This window comes from Manacus candei, unplaced genomic scaffold (assembly GCF_025592945.1).
Source record: "Manacus candei isolate 608988 ecotype Guabito, Panama unplaced genomic scaffold, ASM2559294v1 h1tg000077l, whole genome shotgun sequence".
Lineage (NCBI taxonomy): Eukaryota > Metazoa > Chordata > Aves > Passeriformes > Pipridae > Manacus > Manacus candei.
This window is the reverse complement of record NW_026138125.1, coordinates 7558640-7572229: the sequence shown is the minus strand read 5'-3', so window position 1 is coordinate 7572229 and position 13590 is coordinate 7558640. Positions and strand designations below refer to the sequence as shown.

The following is a 13590-nucleotide window of genomic DNA, read 5'->3' as shown; positions in this document are numbered from 1 at the left end:
CTCAGGCTGGGACAAAGTCACATTTGGAGCCACTCTCCAAGTTCATGGCAGCCCTGCTGCCAGTTGGGTGAGCCAGGAATTCCTTAGGATGGTGTCAGGTGCCAGCTTTGTTAGCTGGGACTGGAGCACCTCCTGGATATGCAGGAGTGGGAGAACAAAGGAAAAGAAACAGGGCTCTATATCCTTGGGATCTCCACATCCCTGGGCTCTGCATCTCTGGGCTCTCTCAATTCCTGGGATTCCCCCTTCCCTGGGCTCTGTATCCTTGGGCTCTGGACCCCCGGGCTCTCCCCATGCCTGGGCTCTGCATCCCTGGGATCTCCATGTCCCTGGGCTCTGCATCCCTGGGTTCTGCATCCCTGGGCTCTCCATGCCCCTGGGCTCTCCCCATCCCTGGGCTCCACGTCCCTGGGCTCTGCATCCCCAGGCTCTTCCCATCCCTAAGCTCTGCATCCCTGGGATCTCCCCACCCCTGGCCTCTGTATTCCTGGGCTCTGTATCCCTGGGATCTCCACATCCCTGGGCTCTGCATCCCTGGGCTCTCCATGTCCCTGGGCTGTCCCTATCCCTGGGCTCTGCATCCCTGGGATCTCCCCATCCCTGGGCTCTGCATCCTTGGGTTCTCCACATCCCTGAGATCTCTCCATCCCTCTGTGTACCTGGGAAAGAACATCAGATTCTTTCTGTAATATTTGTATTAAAAAGACTGGATGAAAGGAACAACCTGGCATTGGCAGAAAAACTCCTCCAAGAAGAGTGGTCTTGGGATTGTTCCCCTGGAGAAGAGAAGGCTCCAGGGAGACCTGAGAGCCCATTCCAGGGCCTAAAGGGGCTCCAGGAGAGCTGGAGAGGGACTGGGGACAAGGCCTGGAGGGACAGGACACAGGGAATGGCTTCCAGAGGGCAGGGAGAGATGGGATATTGGGAAGGAATTGCTGGCTGGGAGGGTGGGCAGGCCCTGGCCCAGGTTGCCCAGAGAAGCTGTGGCTGCCCCTGGATCCCTGGAAGTGTCCAAGGCCAGGTTGGAGCCACCTGGGCTGGTGGAAGGTGTCTCTGCCCATGGCAGGGCGTGGAACTGGATGGGCTTTAATGTCCCTTCCAACCTAAACCAGACTGGGATTGTGGGATCTTCAGGGAGCTCAAGGCACTGCAAACCATGGGATGTACTCTTGAGGGACACCCAATCCTCGTGTCCTGGGTGTGGTGCTGTGGAAGCAGAGGATCCATGGATTCATTTTGGAGTCACTCTGCAGGACCTCCCTCCCTCTGCATCCCTGCCCAGCTGCCAGGGCAGCACATCAGCCCATCACCAGTGTCTGGGAGCCCCCAGGCTGGAAAAGGGACAATCCTGGACCTATGGATACGTTTGGCAGTGACAGGGATTTTTGAGGCAACGAACAACCAATGTGGAAAACACAGAATGAGAGAATTCTGGAATCTCCTGAGCTGGAAGGATCATTGAGTCCAGTTCCTGACCCTGCACAGGCTGCCAGGGCAGCCCTTGGCCAAGTGGGACCAGGATCCAGAGGGTTGGACCAGGACAGGTGATGGAGTGGCAGTTCCAGGGGCACCAGAGCACTGAAGAGAAACAAAATAACCTGTTTTTCTCTGTTATTCCCCAAGAAAACTGCCTTTCACACCTTGATTCCCCCCCCTGCCAGGCTCTTCTGAGCCCATCAGACCCCCAGGAGCAGCAGCTCCTGTTGTGACCACTAATTACCTCGGGTTCCCAGGGAGCTTTGAAGACATTCCGATGTGAAGAGCAGCTTTCAGGCCATCATTTATTACCTCTTATAATTCCAACACAAAGCACTACTTAATGTTGCTGGAGAAGCATCAGTGCTAAAATTTATTAAATGCCAATGGCAGAGATGAATCACTTTTTCACATTAAAAATGGTAATATATTTTAGATAAAAGCCCAGAACAACAGAAGTTTCTATTTATTTCTACCAAAAGCACAAAAGACTCAGCAAATTGCACTTTAACTGCCGAGGAAGAGAGTTTGTAAGTCATTCCAGACCCACAATGGAATTGTGTCTGAGCTGCCATTAAAAAGATAAGAAGGAAATGTTCTTGTGGGGCTTTTTAAACTGCATTTTGCTCATTATTTTGTGGAATCATCCAAGAATGGTTTGGGTGGGAAGGGATATTAAGGATTATCTCATTTCACCCCCTGCCATGGGCAGGGACACCTTCCATATCCCAGGTTGTTCCAACCTGGCCTTGGACACTCCCAGGGATCCAGGGGCAGCCACAGCTTCTCTGCCCAACCTGGGCCAGGGCCTCCCACCCTCCCAGCCAGGAATTCCTTCCCAATATCCCATCTCTCTCTGCCCTCTGGCAGTGGGAAGCCATTCCCTGTGTCCTGTCCCTCCATCCCTTGTCCCCAGTCCCTCTCCAGCTCTCCTGGAGCCCCTTTAGGCCCTGCAAGGGGCTCTCAGCTCTCCCTGGAGCCTTCTCTTCTCCAGGGGAACCCCCCCAGCTCTCCCAGCCTGGCTCCAGAGCAGCCCTTGGATCCCTGGACCCACAACATCATTCCCATTTATTTTCTACCAAGAGCAAAAAGGGATCAGAAGGTGCCTCTGACCTGGTAGAAGGGTAAGATTTCTCTCAGCCCACCAGCAGACCCTTCTCCCAGTTTCCTTGCTTTTGTCTCAGGATTTTGCACTGGAAACCTGTGATAATCCTTCAATTCATCTTTACTGCATGAAAAATAACTCAGTTATTTTATACAAATAACTCAGTGGTGTCTCCAAACAGACTCACCCAGTATCCCACTGCTGGCAGAGCAGGACAGCCACGACCCCTTTGGAAAAGCTGAAGGACCAAGGAACTCTCCTCTCACTCACAGCAAACTTGCAGAGAGTTGTGGTGATGAATAAATGAGCTGGAATCACCTGCAGCTTTCGAGGACAACGGGCTTGTTCTCACCAGTCAGCTGGAAAGGTGAGAATTCAAACACAGCTGCACCCGAAAGGACAAAAATCAAGAGACATTAAACACTCCACAAAGCCAAAGTGAGTGGGTTTGGACCACTCAGGGAGGTCTGTTTAGAGGAATGTTTTCCTGGAAAGTTGTTTGCTTTGCTCCCACACTCAGTTCTCTGCTCAGGCCCTGTTAGAGGCTGACAAGGTGCCAAGTCAGAGCTTTGTGGGCATCAGGTTTGATCCCATGTCATGGATTCACGGCAGCAGTGCCTGGAAATCTCCACCTAGAAATGCTGGAGCATCCACTAATTTTCCAGTTGCTCCTCTTTTATTCCTTCTTTAAAAGCCTCTTTCCCACATCCATTATAACCCAAGGAGAGCAGACTCTGAGTGGAACAACGGAGTTGGGAAGGGGCTGGAGCAGCAGGAGGGGCTGAGGGAGCTGGGGGGGCTCAGCCTGGAGAAAAGGAGGCTCAGGGGGGACCTTCTGGCTCTGCAACCCCCTGACAGGAGGGGGGAGCCAGGGGGGGTCGGGCTCTGCTCCCAGGGAACAAGGGACAGGAGGAGAGGGAACGGCCTCAGGCTGTGCCAGGGGAGGGTCAGGGTGGACATCAGGAGGAATTTTTCATGGAAAGGGTGGTGAGGCCTTGGCAGGGGCTGCCCAGGGCAGTGGTGGAGTCCCCATCCCTGGAGGGATTACAAATCCATGTGCATGTGGCACTTGGGGACATGGATCATCCCCTGGGCAGTGCTGGGGGATGGTTGGACTCGATGGTCTTGGAGCACTTTTCCAATTTAGCCATCCATGACTCCATCCTGGAGCATCATTGCCTTTAGTAACCATTGTCCCTTCCCTGTCCCTTCTCCATCTCCTTTCTGTGGTGCTTCCCAAGGTTTTATTCCCCCTCCAGCAGCCCCCTCCCCTGTCATGGCCCAGGCCAAGTGCCAGGAGGGGAGGAAGGATGGGATGAAGAGCTCAGTGTGGAATTCCAGAGCCCCTCCTGCACCTCCAGGGCGTGTGAGCACGTGAATAATTCATGGCCTGGGCTCTCAGCCCCTCTTTGTAGGTCACTGTCCTCGGTGACAGACGTTCCACACACACCAACTGCTTCAAATTGCTGCACGGAGTGAAACTTAATCCAAATCTGTGAATTATTTGCAAAAGCTAAAAATAAACTTTCAAAAATCCCCAGTGGATGTTGTGTGTGTGTGTGTGTGTGTGCTCTGTGAATCACAGAGAGGGATTGCTTGGGAGAGAGAAACAGTGAATCACCTCCACGTGCTGAGGATTTTGGGGAGCCATTGAGAGCTGGAGGATCATGTTTCAATCCCCAAATGAGGAAAAAAGGCAGGAGGGATAAGGCCACCCAAGCATGACTGTGTTAACTCTCACCACTCTGTCAGTGCCATGGAATTGGATCCCAGTGACTCTCTTTGCCCTGGGCTTGCAGAAAGATGGGTGGTGAGAGAAATCCCAAAGCTGCAGGGAAAATCTGAGCCTGCCCAGGAAAAGGTGGAAATCCAGGTCAGGGATGGGCTGTGTCCATCAAACACAGCCATGAACTGGCACTGCTGGGGCACCTCCAGGGCTGGGGCAGGGCTGGGACCTCAGACAGGACACAGAGGGGCTGGAGTGTGTGCAGGGAAGGGGCTGGAGCAGCAGGAGGGGCTGAGGGAGCTGGGGGGGCTCAGCCTGGAGAAAAGGAGGCTCAGGGGGGACCTTCTGGCTCTGCAACCCCCTGACAGGAGGGGGGAGCCGGGGGGGGTCGGGCTCTGCTCCCAGGGAACAAGGGACAGGAGGAGAGGGAACGGCCTCAGGCTGTGCCAGGGGAGGCTCAGGTGGGACATCAGGAGGAATTTCTCATGGAAAGGGTGGTCAGTCACTGGCAGGGGCTGCCCAGGGAGGTTTGGAGTGCCCACCCTGGAGGTGTCCCAGGCACTCAGTGCTCTGGGCTGGGGAAGAAGGGGGGGATCAGGCACAGGTTGGACTCCATGGGCTGGGAGGGCTTTTCCATCCTCAGTGATCCTGGGATTTTGTATCCAAGTCCAAACACTCTACTTTGTACTTAAAGACAAACAGGTGGAAAAATCACTCCCATCCCTGGCCCACAGGAAGGAGATCCAGCCCCATCCCAGCTGGGAGCATCCCTCCTTCCTGCCCCAGCAGCTCAGCTCTGCCCCACTGCCAACACTCCTGCCGAGCTTCCAGATGCCTTTTACTTACTGGGAATACTTCCTGAAATATCAAACTGGGCTCTGCAGAGTCAAATGGGCTTGAAAATGCCTTTGTTTTGAATTTTCCATATTAATGCTAGTCAGGAGAGACTTGAAAGGGGAGCAGCAGTTTGTTTTCCCAGCCGTGGCTCCGACAGCTGGAGGAGGAACAGGACAGCCCTCGTTTGCCTGCTTTGTACAACAACCAGGAGAGCCTGGTGTGTGGTTTCACAGACAGCACCTGCATTAATAAAAGCAGGGGGTTATACATTTTTAATCTGGGCTGTCAGCCCCAGGAAGCCCTGCTGTGATTGTGGCTGCTGTTCCTGCACAGCTCTGCAGCAAACATCTCTGACAGGCACATTGGCAGGGTTATCCTGGCAGCACAGAGGGGGACTTGCAGGGGTGAGGAGCCAGATGCCAAAGCTTGTGGGTGGGAAGGGTAAATCATGGAATCCCACACTGGTTTGGGTTGGCAGGGACCTGAAAGCCTATCCAGTTCCAACCCTGTGGGCAGGGACACCTCCCACCAGACCAGGTTGCTCAGAGTCACATCCAGATCATTCCAACCCCCTCCCTGGTGGGATCTGGGGCAAGGGGAAGGTCCCACGAGCTTCACCCCAAGCAAGCTCAGCTCTGCACTGACCTTGCACTCCATAAAAGTGGGATCTGTGCCCAGGCATTGGAATAAAACCCCAAAATCCAGCACACACTGGATATCGTGGCACTGCCCCCTCCCAAACTGCTGCATTTGAAACAAAGCCCCTTTTCCAGCTCAGCCACCTCAATTCCAGGGAGACTGAAAAGTTCACTTCATCCAGGCATTTTTTCCCTTTCCTGACCTGTAATAAGGCTGAATGTAATGAATGGATTGGTAAAGGATTGGTCTAAGGGAGAATTTGGTGCTTTGGGCTGAAACTGTCCCTCCCAGCCCAAACTTTGCAGCTCCTTGTCCCTTGAAGGAGCTGCAATTCCCAGCACAGGGAAGATGAGAATCCAAAAAGACACTGAAAGACACAAAGGGAAGGACCACCCCTATTCCAGAGAAGCTGCCCCATCCCTGGAAGTGTCCAAGGCCAGGTTGGATGGGGCTTGGAGCAACCTGGGATAGCAGAAAGTGTCCCTGAGGTCGGAACAGGATGGGTTTAAAGTCTCTTCCAACCCAAACCAGCCCAGGATTCCAGGATTCCATGATTTTCTGTGCAGGAAAAGGGGAGAAAAGGCAAGGTCTGTGGTGTCTGTGCCATTTTTTGGGAGTAAAATTCACTATGCAGGTGCTGTCATACAGACCCAGGTCCCAGAGCACAGTGAGCTCTTGAGACACTTCAAATCAATGATCAGGATTGTAAATGCTGAATAATATTGACTTAAATTCACAGGCATTTCTTAGGAGTGAATGTCTCCTCACAACATCAGTTCTGACACACAACCAGCTTACATTTATCCAAAGCCACACTTTTTATCCTGATCAATTCTATCAAGCAAATTAAGGGAGACAACTCAAACTCCACACACAACTGGAGACTTTATCTGTCCAAAGCACGGGGAAAACACAGCAGGAAAAGCAGTTTTATAGCATTTGTAAAGACAAAACTTCCCCTAATAGTTCCCTCTGCAGTTCTTCAGGGTTTACAGCTGCAGCCAAATTCTAAACCACACCAATATATGTAAGATTCGAGTGCACAATTACACAGCATTTCTGTCCTCTGGCAAAACCTTTTTATACATTCTGGGATATTCACTAATGGCAGGAAATACCTGGCAGGGAACTCCAACTCCAGGACCTTTCCCACAGGAGATGGGTTATAAAAACCACAGAAAAGAGGAACTTCTCAAATAAGGTAGAGCAGCAGCGTATTTTCTCTGAGTCCAATAAAAATGCTTCAATAACTCGGTCCCTGCAGTGTCAGAAAATAAAACAGTGCTGTACAAATATCACAGTCCAAGCATTTGACAGTATGAACTAGAAATTGCTGATTTTTATCAGCTGCAGGTTAAACAGGAGAAATGGGGGAAAAAAAAAACCCTGGACTTCATCACATTTTAATTGCAAATGAGTTTTGTCACCTTTTACCTGCCCGAAACCAGCACAAAAATAACACCCAAAAAGTCAGAGAACGTCCCCTGGGTTTGAAACCTGGTTTTCCTGGAAGATAAATAGTTATATTTTGCATTTAAACACCTTTTGAAACCCACCCCATCATTCTGTAAGGGGTTATTTAAGACACCAAACGCCCTCCCTGGGCTTTGGGGCACCTCCAAGGGAGGTCAGCAAACATCTCTGAGTGCCATCAGGGGCCATGGAAACACAGGAGCAGCTCAGGGATGAGCCAGGATGTCCTGTGGGCCCCTGCAGAGACCATCAGAGTGTTAATTAATACAGAAAAATTCATTAAAACAAATGAACCCCAAGATTTTATCCATGGTGGACTCTTTTCTTTAGGCTCTGGTGCTCTTCTGATCCACATAAAATGCCTCTCAGAGGACAAAGTCAGATGGAAACTGGGATGGTGGAAGGTTCCCTGCCCATGGCAGGGGCTGGAATTGGATGATATTTAAGACCTCTTCTAACCCAAACCATTGGATGATGAGGAATTTTTCCAGTGGTTGGGAAACCACAACATTTCATGTGCTACTTTTAATTCAATAAGAGCTGGAATCACCCAACAGTGTTCCCAATTTTGCCCTCATCTCCCAAGCCCTGATTTATCAGGAATGAAGCCAAAACACTCATCATGTGGAGGCTTTTCAGGGTTAGGAATTCAGGAATCAGTTTGGTTGCTCCAGCTTCTTTGAATTCCTGGCTTCAGCCACCAAGGACCAAACAGGAACAGGGACCCTGGAAAGCAAAAATCTTAGGTTATTGTTTTAAATCAAAAGAGGAAAATATATTTATCTAAACAAAAAAACATTCTCTGTTTCCTACAACAGCCCCTAAATTCCAGCTCCTTGGGGGAAGCTCCTGTTTCCACTGGAAAACTGTGTAGCAAAGTAAATTTGAAATAAAATTTGGCCAAAAAAAGCCCCAAACTACAACACCCATCCTCTGAAGGCTTTGCAGGGTTAGAAATCAGTTAGGAATCAGTTTGGTTGCTCCAGCCCTCTGGAATTCCTGGCTGCAGCCACCGAGGTGTGATCACTGCCCACTGTGCAGAGGAGGACAAATGAAGGACCAAACAGGCACAGGGACAAAGGAAAGCAAAAAAAATATCTCAGATTATTGTCTGATATTAAAAGAGGAAAAGAGGAAAATGCATTTATTCAACCACAAAACATTCTCTGATTCCTGCCACGTGCTCCTTCCTACAGCATCCATTGCTCATGTTTCCACTGGAAACTGTGTAGCAAAGGAAATTTAAAATAAAATTGACCAAAAAAAGGCCAAAAGAAGAGAATCTTTCCTGCAAACCTGATCAGCACGTGGAGAAGAACACACAGGAATTGGACTCTCCTTCCCCCATCTCCCAGCAGCTGTGGGATGAACCCTGGAGCAGCAATTCCAGCTTCCCAGTTTAGAGACCACGGTGCCAAGAGTTGTGAGCAGGGATCTTTTAACAGCAGGATCAGGATCCAAACTTCCATGGGATCACGTGCCATGACTTCAGAGGAATTTGGGATGTTAATTTGTCATGTATCACCTTGGAGGCTTTGCAGTGTCTGCTCCTCCCCAGCCTGCAGCAGGAACAACAGCTCTGCCCCTCCATCAGGGCTGTCCTGGGGATCATTCCCAAGGAATTCTTGGAAAAGACACATTGAAGCCACAAACTCCTTGCTGTGGGGTTGGGGGAAAAGTTGTGGTTGGGGAAAACTATTTGGGTTTCGAAAAAGAGTGGGAAAGGAGGAGTCCTGGAAGCAGGACACAGCTGATGGCCCCAGGGCTGCAGGGGATGAGTTTCTGGAAATCAGGGAAGGAATTCCTGGCAGGAGGGTGGGGAGGCCCTGGCCCAGGTTGGGCAGAGAAGCTGTGGCTGCCCCTGGATCCCTGGGAGTGTCCAAGGCCAGGCTGGACAGGGCTTGGAGCAACCTGAATTCCCATGACCATGGGTAACTCCACAACCAAAAGCAAATCCTTAATCCTATTCCTTACTGATAACAGACAGCTCTGGTTTGGGAGCTTTGCCTCTGGAGTCACCCTCAAACACCTCTTCAAAGGCAGCTTTTGGGCAGGATGAGAATCCTGGGGGTTCCTGTTCCCAGGAAAACACAGAGATGTCTTGGTTGCTGCTCTCCCCTCCCTGCCAAGAAATGGGATAGAATTGTGAATTTTTCTCTGTTGCCTCTTCCTGGACTTTTCCACTGTCCCTCAGGAGGAGCAGGGAAGCTGTGAGTGGTGCCAGGAGGAGCAGCTGCTCAGACAGCATTTGGTCCTGTCAGCCTGATTCCCTCTCCCCTCACACACCAGCAGGCCTGGGTAGGATGGGAAAAATAAGGAAAATCACTTTATAGCAAGGCAGGTTGAAGTTTTCTCTTTATAAAAAGGCCCTCCCAGCCAGAACTGGGAGGGGGAACATTTCAAAGTCAAACCAAACAGTAAAAAAATAAGAAAGAAAATAAAGAAGAAATAAGGAAAAAAAAAGAAAAAGAAGAAATAAGAAAAAAAAAGAAAGAAGTAATAAAACAAGAAATAAGAAAATAAAGAAGAAATAAGAAAGAAAAAAAAGAAATAAGAAAGAAAAGAAAGAAATAAGAAAATAAAGAAGAAATAAGGAAATACAGAAGAAATAAGAAAGAAAAGAAAGAAGAAATAATAAAATGAAGACGAAATAATAAAATAAAGAAGAAATAATAAAATAAAGAAGAAATAAGAAAATAAAGAAGAAATAAGAAAATAAAGAAGAAATAAGAAAATAAAGAAGAAATAAGAAAGAAAAAAGAAATAAGAAAAAATAAAGAAGAAATAAGAAAGAAAAGAAGAATTAAGAAAATAAAGAAGAAATACGAAAGAAAATAAAGAGGGAATAAGAAAGAAAAAAAAGAAGAAATAAGAAAGAAAATAAAGAGGAAATAAAAAATAAAGAAGAAATAAGAAAGAAAAAAAAGAAGAAATAAGAAAGAAAATAAAGAGGAAATAAAAAATAAAGAAGAAATAAGAAAGAAAAGAAAGAAGAAATAAGAAAGAAAAGAAGAAATAAGAAAATAAAGAAGAAATAAGGAAGAAAATAAAGAAGAAAGAAGAAAGAAAAGAAAGAAGAAGAAAGAAGAAAGAAGAAAATAAAAAGTAAATAAGAAAACATGAAGAAAGAAGAAAGAAAAGAAAGAAGAAAGAAAAGAAAGAAGAAAGAAAAGAAAGAAGCAATAAGAAAGGAGAGCTCTCAGGAAGCTGATTCCCAAGGACTCCCTTTTCCTTCCCGAAGGAGAGCCCACGCTGGCCCCGGGCGAGCTGCACCTGCACATTTATGGCCAATGTCCCCCTGCAGGGTTTGGTTCTGACTCTTCCATCCCACCTGCCATTCACTCCCCATTCCCCCCGGGGGTTCCCTCCCCATTCCAGGAGCCCCTGGCCGGGAGCAGCGGGAATGGCCATTATCCGGCTGCTCTGCCCCGCTCCCGCCTCGCTGGGAATTAAAGCAGCTCTGTTGCCCTTTAAGCTTTATCCCCACGCTTTTAGCTTTGATCTTTAGCTTCATTAGTGTCCTTAGGGCACATCTCAGCCTCAGAGCTGCACAAAACAACAGTCCCACCTCACCCACCTCCTGCTTTACCCCGATTTTTCCACCTATTCCTTTCCCCCGTGTTCCCATTTTATTCCCTATATCCAAGACTCCAAGGTGCAGTTGGAGGGCTGGATGTTGGCAAGCAGATGTCACCACTCTCTTTGCTTTTGGAACATATCTCCTGAGAGATTTTTTAATGTTTGATTCTTTTTGATGGTTTCCAATTGTAATCCCCCCTCCCGACTCTGCGGGATTTGGTTTTTCCGCCCGCCGGGCCGGAGCACATTTTTATTTCTGGCACTTGCTGGTAATGAAATCGGGATTATTTGCCTTAAACCCATGAATTCATCAGCTAGGCAGCAGCAGGATCAAGCCACCAGGATGACTGATCCATGTCCCATTGCGTGATTTTTATGGAGCACGACGAGCATATGAGAACAATAAGGTGGGAGACACAATTCCTGAGCCCCAAATCCCTTGGGGAGCAGCAAAAATCAGTCCTTAGGCCCAGGAGCTGCAGCAGATCCCAACCTGGATTCTCCTCCAGGGCAAAACCAGGTGGGAAAATCCAATATTTATCCTAGAAAACGTGTTGGAGTGAGAATTCCCCCGAGCTACAAGGCACCCAAGGTGAATAGCAATCCATTTGCTGAATATATTTATTTATTAGCCCATATTTTGCTTTGCATTTTGCCTTGGTTTTGCTCCAGCCGCCTCCCAGCCTTCCCTTGGCTCTGGATTTGGGATGTGCTGCTCCTAATTTCCCTCTAATTTCCTAATTTCTGCCTCGGTGCACGGTATTTAAATCACACTCACTCCACCACGGGACCTGCACGGGGAAATATCTCATTTTTTTCCCAACCCAAATCATGTGGGTGTGTCAGAAAAGAAAAAGGATCCTCAATATTTGGCTCCAGAGCTCCTTTGAAATCCTCTGGCAGTCCTGAAATGATGCAAAAAACCAAAGCCAATCCTGGACAAGAGAAATTCAAACCCCCAAATGCTCCAACTCTCCCCTTCCTGAGCTGCTCAAAATGAGGGATTCGAGAGGTTTCCACATAACCTGAGGTTTTCAGGCTCCCAAATTCCCTCAAATTCCCTCAGGAAATGGACACCTCCACCATCAAGGTGTTCAAAGGACATTCCAGAAGTGACACCTCATTTCCAGAGGGATTCCAGCTGTTTCCCCTGAGATCCAGCACACAAATTATTAATCCTCAGTTTTTGGGGTTTTTTTTCCAGGAAAAAAAGTTGGACTTGCTCCTGTTACTCTTCTCTGCATTGAACTGATCTGAATCCAGCTCTGTTTTCCAGGATAACAGAGCAAGTGGAAGCAGAACATGGCTGGGATAACACCCAGCAGGAAACCCAATCCCACATTTTATCAGGAAAAATACCCCACTGGAAAATTTGGTCACATTTTTCACAGAGTGAAAAAAGAAGTGAAATTATTCAGGGGAAGAAAGAAGCTGCTGAAAATAATTTGGGAACATGGGGGGAAAGCTCCTTTCCAAAGGGTGGTGTGGCTGAATCCCTGGAACCAGGATATCTCAGCCAGCCCTGGGATTCCTTGGAAGGAAAAACAAACCCTCCCACATCAGAGCCGAGGGTTTAAAGATCCAAATCCACTCAATTCTTAAATAACTTATGAGCTCTAATGGAAAAAAAAAAAACCAAATAGAGCTAAATCCTCGTGTAGAACTCGAGGCACATCTGTTGGGAAATAATCACCCCCCCCAAACCGGCTCCAGGAGGAATTGGATTCCCAGTTTTTATCCTTTGGGATGTCCAGGAGATTATTGGAGGTCGATGTGTTGGAAAGCAACAGTTCTAATTTAGCCAGAAAAGGAGGTGTTGGTTGCCAAGGCAACTCTGCCCCCCCTGGACCCGCTGGATCTTGGCTTAATGAGCCAAACTGGATGAGATTTCCCAGCGCCTGGGAAGCGGGACAGAATTCCAAAGGGAAAAAAAACCACCTGACAAATGGTGCTCCTTAAAAAGGTGCGTTCAGTGAGTGCCAGGACAGACAAACCGGGATTTCCTTTCGAGAGTCGGGCGTGGAGCACATTCCGTGTGCAAGGTCTCTCCCTGCTGGGCACTCCACGGATTGTCCTGGAATTCTCAGGGACTCCAACAAATATCCAGCTGCTCCTACAACAACCGGTGGCCAGGAAACACCTGAGAGTCATTTTAGATTTAGTTTATCCACAGGAAATAGAAGAGCATTTCTTAGAGGAAAACAACATTTCTGAGACGAAAATAAAGGTGTGTTTAAATATATTATAATTAGTGGTTATCATTCCACAGGCAAGGAATTTAAGTGCTCCTTAAATGCTCCCAAAAAATCCTGTATTTCAGAATTCTCTGTTTCAGAACTTGTGTTTCACAATTTGTCTTTTAGAATTCTGGATTTCACCATTTGTATTTCAGAATTCTGGATTTCCCATTTTGGCTTTCAGGATTCTCTGTGTTTCCAACAAATATCCAGCTGTTCCTACAACAACTGGTGTCCAAGAAACACCTGAGAGTCATTTTAGATTTAGTTTATCCACAGGAAATATAAGAGCATTTCTTAGAGGAAAATAACATTTCTGAAAGGAAAATAAAGGTGTGTTTAAATACATTGTAATTAGTAGTTATTATTCCACAGAGAAGGAATTTAAGTGCTCCTTAAATGCTCCCAAATAAATCTGTCTTTCAGAATTCCCTATTGCAGAATTTCTGTCTCAGAACTTGTACTGCAGAATTTATATTTCAAAATTTGTAGTTCAGAATCTGGATTTCACAATCTGT

At 47.8% G+C, this 13590-nt stretch overlaps 1 long non-coding RNA gene across 1 annotated transcript; it reads right to left on the bottom strand.

Moving 5' to 3' along the window:
* Positions 1-5203: 5203 nt before the first annotated feature.
* LOC127481220 (uncharacterized) lies at positions 5204-7390 on the bottom strand. Its single transcript, XR_007908154.1, has 3 exons — positions 6902-7390; positions 5927-5985; positions 5204-5384 (listed from the first exon to the last, which is right to left on the bottom strand). It is a non-coding gene; the product is annotated as an uncharacterized LOC127481220 (long non-coding RNA).
* Positions 7391-13590: the final 6200 nt, after the last annotated feature.